Below are 8,428 nucleotides of genomic sequence, written 5' to 3'. Positions count from 1 at the left end.
GGTTAAGGTCAGGGTTAGAGGAAGGGTTAGCTAACATGCTAAGTAGTTGCAAAAGTAGTAAGTAGTTGAAAAGTTGCAGCTGAAGTTGTCTCTGATGAGATTTGAACTCTCAAGCTTTGGGTTCCTAGACATTTGAGTTATATGCCTACTCACCCATCCCGACCAACTACACTACTTTCATTTTTGCCTTAAGTAACCTCTTTTTTATTTTATTTTTATTTTTTTTTTTTTTTATTTTTTTTGCCTTAAGTAATCTCTTTTTTGTAGCCATATAAAACTTAACATATTATACTAATTTGGTTGTGTCATTTACGTTTACTATGTTACATCTAGTCTATGAGAGCAGGCTGCCACTGGTGGGGGGAGAGTGTTGGAGAGATTTTTCAAATGCTGTGAGGTAATATCATACGTTTTTTTAAACGGACTTCGTTGACTTACTGTGTGAGGTGAAGAAAAAATTACTGAGAAACTCAGCTTATTAGTGGTGGTGGCTTAAGACAATAACAAATCAGACATCCAGTTAGCATATTTGTGCTCAGGATCACGCCTTCCATCAACATTAAGAGGATAGAGAAACCAGACACATGCTCATTTGATCACATGGAGCGCTCCTTACAAAATACGATGAAAAAATTGAAAACACTAGTAAATGATGGTATGAAATAAACCAAAACTTGTTTCCCAGAAGTGTAGCAGGTTGTGAACTCCGCAAACAAGTAAAGAGGTAAAAGTAGTGTGCAGGGTGTGAAGGAGATGGCAGGTGGAGAGCTACGAAATATGTCTCTAGCCAGATGTCTTGCTTTAGCGTTTCTGATTTATTGTACAATTCAAATGTGGAGACATATAGGCAGCATTCTCTAAGGTGCTGGGTTGAGTAACTGGGTGGTAGCCGGCTAGTGATGGCTATTTAACAGTCTGATGGCCTTGAGATAGAAGCTGTTTTTCAGTCTCTCGGTCCCAGCTTTGATGCGCCTATGCTGAGCTTGCCTTCTGGATGGTAGCAGGGTGAACCAACCTTGGCTTGGGTGATTGATGTCCTTGATGATCTTTTTGGCCTTCTTGTGACATCGAGTGCTGTAGGTGTCCTGGAGGGCAGGCAGTGTGCCCCCAGTGATGTGTTGGCCGACCGCACCAACCTCTGGAAAGCCCTGTGGTTGCGGGCGGTGCTGTTGCTGTACAAGGCAGTGATACAGCCCGACAAGATGCTCTCAATTGTGCATCTGTAAAAGTTTGTGAGGGTCTTAGGGGCCAATGTTAATTTCTTCAGCCTCCTGAGGTGAAAAGGCACTGTTGCGCCTTCTTCACCATGCTGTCATTGTGGGTAGACCATTTCAGATGGTCAGTAACGTATACGCCGAGCAACTTGAAGCTTTTCTCCTTCTCCACTGTGGTCCCGTCGATGTGGATAGGGGCGTGGTCCCCCTGGTGTTTCCTGAAGTTCCTTGATCAGCCCTTTCATTTGGTTGACGTTGAGGGAGAGGTTATTTTCCTGGAACCACTCCGCAAGGTCCCTCACCTCCTCCCTGTAGGCTGTCTCATCATTGCTGGTAATCAGGCCTATTACAAGTTTGTAATGTTGGTGATGTTCTGTCAGAGGCCAAAGAAATATCCTGCGGAATACTGCAGGGATCAATTTTAGGGTCCTTCTTATTTCTTATATATGTCAATGATATGCTAGATACAGTAAAGTGCAAACTCCTGCTTTATGCTGATGACTCAGCGTTACTGGTATCAGGGAAGGATACGGCTTAGAGGAGACCTTGAGTAAGGAATTGCCTTATGTAAGAGATTGGTTGACTGGACACAAATTGTCGCTACATGTGAGAATAACTTTATCAATTTTGTTTGGAACAAAACTTAGATTGCTTAGGGCTAACAAGATGAAGGTAAACTGTGCAGAATTTTAAACATTTTTAATTGAACCTTTATATGAGTAGGTTGTTTTTTAAGATCAGGGAAATTTGCAATGAATGGGTGTTGCAAGTAGCCTAGTGGTTAGAGTGTTGGGCCAGTAACTGAAAGGTTGCAGGATTGAATCCATGAGCTGACAAGGTAAAAATATGTTGTTCTGCAGGTAACCTGCTGTTTCCTGGTTGGCCATCATTGTAAAATAAGAATTTGTTCTTAACTGACTTGCCTAGTTAAATAAAGGTCACACGCAAGTCAGTTAAGAACAAATTCTTATTTACAATGACAGCCTATCCCAGCCAAACCCAGACCACACTGGGCCAATTGTGGGACTCCCGATCACGGTCAGATGTGATGCAGTCTGGATTTGAACAATGGACTGCAGTGCCTTAGACCACTGCGCTACTGGAGAGCCAAAACAGTGTAACTTATCTTGGTGTGTCCATAGATAAATCCCTTTCTGGAAACAAGATTGCTGCTAACTGACATTTCTATATCGTAACACTAGATACTTTAACATCAAAGTCAAGAAATTGCTTGTCTCAACCTTGATTCAGTGTCATTATGATTATGCCTGCTCTGTTTGCTATAGTGGGCTATCAAAAAAGCTGAACAAGAGAATGCAGGTCACACAACTTAAGCTTGATCAAATGTTTGACATCTTAAATGATCGTGCCCCAGGTTATATGAAATACCACATTGATATGGTATAACCAGCACAGTTACAATACCAAAGATGGTGTTATGTCTTGTAAAATCCCAAGAGTAAACAGTACTGCGAGGTGCACGTTTTGTCTTTACAGGCATTTGTCTCCCCTTGGAGATCAAGGAAAGAAATAGTAGAAACTGCTTTAATAGCAGTTTTCATTTGGAGGTTGCCCCCTTGTGCCCCCTACTGCTGGTCAGGTGTATACATGTATATATATTTAAAATATATATATATATTTCACCTTTATGTAACCAGGTAGGCCAGTTGAGAACAGGTTCTCATTTACAACTGTGACCTGGCCAAGATAAAGCAAAGCAGTGCGACACAAACAACAACACAGAGTTACACATGGAATAAACAAAAGTACACAATATAAAAAAATCTTTATACAGTGTGTGCAAATGAGGTAATATTAGGGAGGTAAGGCAATAAATAGGCCGTAGTGGCGAAGTAATTACAATGTAGCAATTTAACACTGGAGTGATAGATGTGCAGAAGATGAATGTGCAAGTAGAGATACTGAGGTGCAAAGGAGCAAAAAAAAAATAACAATATGGGGTTGAGGTAGTTGGATGGGCTATTTACAGATGGGCTATGTACAGGTGCAATGATCTGTGAGCTGCTCTGACAGCTGATGCTTGAAGTTAGTGTGGGAGATATGAGTCTCCAGCTTAAGTGATTTTTGCAATTCGTTCCAGTCATTGGCAGCAGAGAACTGGAAGGAAAGGCAGCCTGATTAGGAATTGGCTTTGGGGGTGACTAGTGAAATACGGGTGGGTGCTGCTATGGTGACCAGTGAGCTGAGATAAGACGGGGCTTTACCTAGCAAAGACTTATAGATGACCTGGAGCCAGTGGGTTTGGCGATGAATATGAAGCGAGGGCCAGCCAACGAGAGCATACAGGTTGCAGTGGTGGGTTGTATATGGGGCTTTGGTGACAAAACGGATGGCACTGTGATAGACTGCACCAAATTTGCTGAGTAGAGTGTTGGAGGCTATTTTGTAAATGACATCGCCGAAGTCGAGGATCGGTAGGATAGTCAGTTTTACAAGGGTATGTTTGGCAGCATGAGTGAAGGATGCTTTGTTGTGAAATAGGAAGCCGATTCTAGATTTAATTTTGGATCGGAGATGCTTAATGTGAGTCTGGAAGGAGAGTTTACAGTCTAACCAGACACTTAGATATTTGTAATTGTCCATATATTCTAAGTCAGAACCGTCCAGAGTAGTGATGCTGGACGGGCGGGCAGGTGCGGGCAGCGATCAGTTGAAGAGCATGCATTTAGCATTGATTTGAAAGATAGGGATGATATTCAATAAATAGATTGTTTCCTAGTTTAGGGATGATGTGCAATGAATAGGTTGTTTTTTAAGATTAGGGAAAAGTGCAATGAATAGTGCCAGTTTCAAGGATTTCAATATACATTTATTTATCTATGGTTGTTTGTAATTTCGTCTTGCCTTTTAATCATTCAATGGGGTATTACTTTTGCCACCGAGGACCAATTTGGAAACAATTGAATCAATACTTTGTTAAGTGCTATCCTCTGGGTCCACATTGTACATTTTGTTGTATATGTCTATTACCCAAATAGCTTCAATTCAATTCAACAACGTAAATTACTGTAGGCCTAATTAATCCATGTATTAACAGAAACTAATGTTACCAAATGACAGGGATTAAAGGTACATTTACTACTGGTGAGATACTGTATGTAATTGGGAATTGCTAAAAAATAAACAATCAAATGGCAAACTAGAACAATAAAACAATGAATGTGCAAAAATTGTCGGGAGACAGCTCAGTGCACTCTGGAGAGCAACATCTCAATCAGCTACGCAAGATGCCCTAATTGTGGGCTTCCTAACAAGACATATAAGCCTACTCGTTTGTGATTTGAAACAATCTACAGCTTTAAAAGAAGCTCATGATCCTCTGTGGCTAAGTCATGCTCTTCCCGCAGCTATGAATAAGGGGGCAGTTGAAATTGATGAGGGGGCATAGTTTTGGGGGGTTCTTGCATCATAATTATATAGAATTCTGCTTACAGTGCATTCGGAAAGTATTCAGACCCCTTTACTTTTGACACATTTTGTTTCTTTACAGCCTTATTCTAAATTGGATAAAATACACTTTTTTACTCATAAATCTACACACAATACCCCATAATGACAAAACAAAAGCAGGTTTTTAGATATTTTTGAAATGTATAAAATACTTTAAAAACTGAAATACCTTATTTACACAAGTATTCAGACCTTTCGCTGTGAGATTCGAAATTGAGCTCAGGTGCATCCTGTTAAATCAAATCAAATTGTATTAGTCACATGCGCCGAATACAACCGGTGTAGTCAAAAAAGTGAAATGCTTACTTACAAGCCCCTAACCAACAATGCAGTTAATTATAATTATAAGAAATAAAAGTAACAAGTAATTAAAGAACAGCAGTAAAATAACAATAGCGAGACTATATGCAGGGAGGTACCTATACAGAGTCAATGTGCGGGGGGGCATTGGTTTGTTGAGGAAATATATACATGTAGGGAGAGTTATTAAAGTGACTATGCATGATGATAACATGATAACAACAGAGAGTAGCAGCGGTGTAATAGGGTGGGGGTATGCAAATAGTCTGGGTAGCCATTTGATTAGGTGTTCAGGAGTCTTATGGCTTGGGTAGAAGCTGTTTATAAGCCTCTTGGACCTAGACTTGGCGCTCCGGTACCGCTTGCCATGCGGTTGCAGAGAGAACAGTCTATGACTAGCAGAGAGAACAGTCTATGACTAGAGTGGCTGGAGTCTTTGACAGTTTTTAGGGCCTTCCTCTGACACCGTCTGGTATAGAGGTCTTGGATGGCAGAAAGCTTGGCCCTAGTGATGCACTGGGCTGTTCACACTACTTTCTGTAGTGTCTTGCGGTCGGAGGCGGAGCATTTGCCATACCAGGCGGTGATGCAACCGGTCAGGATGCTCTCGATGGTGCAGCTGTAGAACCTTTTGAGGATCTGAGGACCCATGCCAAATCTTTTCAGCCTTCTGAGGGGGAATAGGATTTGTCGTGCCCTCTTCACCACTGTCTTGGTGTGCTTGGACCATGTTTGTTTGTTGGTGATGTGGATACCAAGGAACTTGAAGCTTTCAACCTGCTCCACTGCAGCGCTATCGATGAGAATGGGGGCGTGCTCTGTCCTATTTCTTCCTGTCGTCCACAATCATCCCTTTTGTCTTGATCACGTTGAGGGAGAGGTTGTTGTCCTGCCACCACACGGCCAGGTCTCTGACCTCCTCCCTGTAGGCTGCCTTTTTGTTGATCAGGCCTACCACTGTTGTGTCTTCGGCAAACTTAATGATGTTGTTGGAGTCATGCCTGGCCGTGCAGTAAAGAGTGAACAGGGAGTACAGGAGGGGACTGAGCATGCACCCCTGAGGGGCCCCTGTGTTGTGGATCAGCGTGGTGGATGTGTTGTTACCTACCCTTACCACCTGGGGGCAGCCCATCAGGAAGTCCAGGATCCAGTTGCAGAGGAAGGTGTTTAGTCCCAGGGTCCGTAGCTTATTGATGAGCTTTGAGGGCACTATGGTGTTGGAACGCTGAGCTGTCGTCATTGAATAGTATTCTCACATAGTTGTTCCTTTTGTCCAGGTGGGAAAGGGCAGTGTGGAGCGCAATAGAGATTGCATCATCTGTGGATCTGTTGGGGCGATATGCAAATTGGAGTGGGTCTAGGGTTTCTGGGATAATGGTGTTGATGTGAGCCATGACCAGCCTTTCGAAGCACTTCATGGCTAAAGACAAGGTAGTCGTTTAGGTAGGTTACCTTAGTGTTCTTGGGCACAGGTACTATGTTGTTCTGCTTAAAACATGTTGGTATTACAGACTCGGACAGGGAATGGTTGAAAATGTCAGTGAAGACACTTGCCAGTTGGTCATTGCTATCTCGCAGTACTCGTCCTGGTAATCGGCAAGTAGCCTAGTGACTAGATCGTTGGACTAGTAAGCGAAAGGTTGCAAGATCAAATCCCTGAGCTGACAAGGTAAAAATCTGTCGTTCTGCCCCTGAATAAGGCAGTTAACCCACTGTTCCTAGGCTGTCATTGAAAATAAGAATTTGTTCTTAACTGACTTGCCTAGTTAAATAAAGGTAAAATAAAAAAATTACCTTGTGAATGTTGACCTGATTTAAGATCTTACTCACATTGGTGGCAAAGAGCGTGATCACACACCAGAACAACTGGTGCTCTCATGCAGTTCAGTGTTATTTGCCCCGAAGCGATTATAGAAGTAGTTTAGCTCGTGTCACTGGGCAGCTCACCTGTCTATGTTTCCATTGATCATCCTTGAAATGCTTCTACAACTTGATTGGAGTCCACCTTTGGTAAATTCAATTGATTTGACATAATTTGGAAAAGCACACACCTGTCTATATAAGGTCCCACAGTTGACAGTGCATGTCAGAGTAAAAATCAAGCCATATGAGGGTGAAGGAATTGTCCGTAGAGCTCCGAGACAGGATTGTGTTGAGGAATAGATCTGGGGAAGGGTACCAAAAAATGTCTGCAGCACTGAAGGTCCCCAGAACACCGTGGCCTCCACTATTCTTACATGAAAGATGTTTGGAACCACCAATACTCTTCCTAGAGCTGGCTGCCCAGGCAAACTGAGCAATCGGTGGAGAAGGGCTTTGGTCAGGGAGGTGACCAAGAACCCGATGGTCACTCTGACAGAGCCCCAGAGTTCCTCTGTGGAGATGGGAGAACCTTCCAGAAAGAAAACCATCTCTGCAGCACTCCACCAATCAGGCCTTTATGGTAGATTGGGCAGACGGAAGCCACTCCTCAGTAAAAGGCACATGACAGCCCGCTTGGAGTTTGCCAAAAGGCACCTAAAGACTCCCAGACAATGAGAATCAAGATTCTCATGCCAAGCGTCACGTCTGGAGGAAACCTGGCACCATCCCTATGGTGAAGCATGGTGGTGGCAGCATCATGCTGTGGGGATGTTTTTCAGCTGTAGGAACTAGGAGACTAGTCAGGATCGAGGGAAATATGAACGGAGCAAAGTACAGAGAGATCCATGATGAAAACCTGCTCCAGAGCGCTCTCAGACTGGGGCGAAGGGGTGATGGTCAGATTCGCGTTTATTGTCGAAGGAATGAGCGTTACACTGAGGTCTGTACTCTGGTGCTGGATCGATTTGGCGGTGGAGGGTCCGTCATGGTCTGGGGCGATGTGTCACAGCATCATCGGTCTGAGATTGTTGTCATTGCAGTCAATGTCAACACTGTGCGTTACAGGGAAGACATCCTCCTCCATCATGTGGTACCCTTCCTGCAGGCTCATCCTGACATGACCCTCCAGCATGACAATGCCACCAGCCATACTGCTCATTCCGTGTGTGATTTCCTGGAAGACAGGAATGTCAGTGTTCTGCCATGGCCAGCAAGGAGCCCAGATCTCAAGCCCATTGAGCACGTCTGGGACCTATTGGATCGGAGGGTGAGGGCTAGGGCCATTCCCCCCAGAAATGTCCGGGAACTTGCAGAATATGCGCAGGGGAGAAGCCATACCACTGTGACATATGTGGGAGAGATTTCCCCCAGCTAAGTAACATGAAAGCGCATAAATAAAATCAACAAAATACATTTGTATGCAACAGGTATGGCAAGGGGTTTGCCTTAACTGGTCCTTGACATATACAAATAGCCACCAAAGCTGAGCCCTTGGGGCATCCACATTTAACAGTCTAAATCAATTTAATAATTAATAAATCCATTTAATATACACCATCACAAATAAATCCATTATTTTG

This window comes from Oncorhynchus nerka, linkage group LG8 (genome assembly GCF_034236695.1).
Source record: "Oncorhynchus nerka isolate Pitt River linkage group LG8, Oner_Uvic_2.0, whole genome shotgun sequence".
In the NCBI taxonomy this organism is placed as follows: domain Eukaryota; kingdom Metazoa; phylum Chordata; class Actinopteri; order Salmoniformes; family Salmonidae; genus Oncorhynchus; species Oncorhynchus nerka.
Note: the sequence above shows the minus strand (reverse complement) of the source record.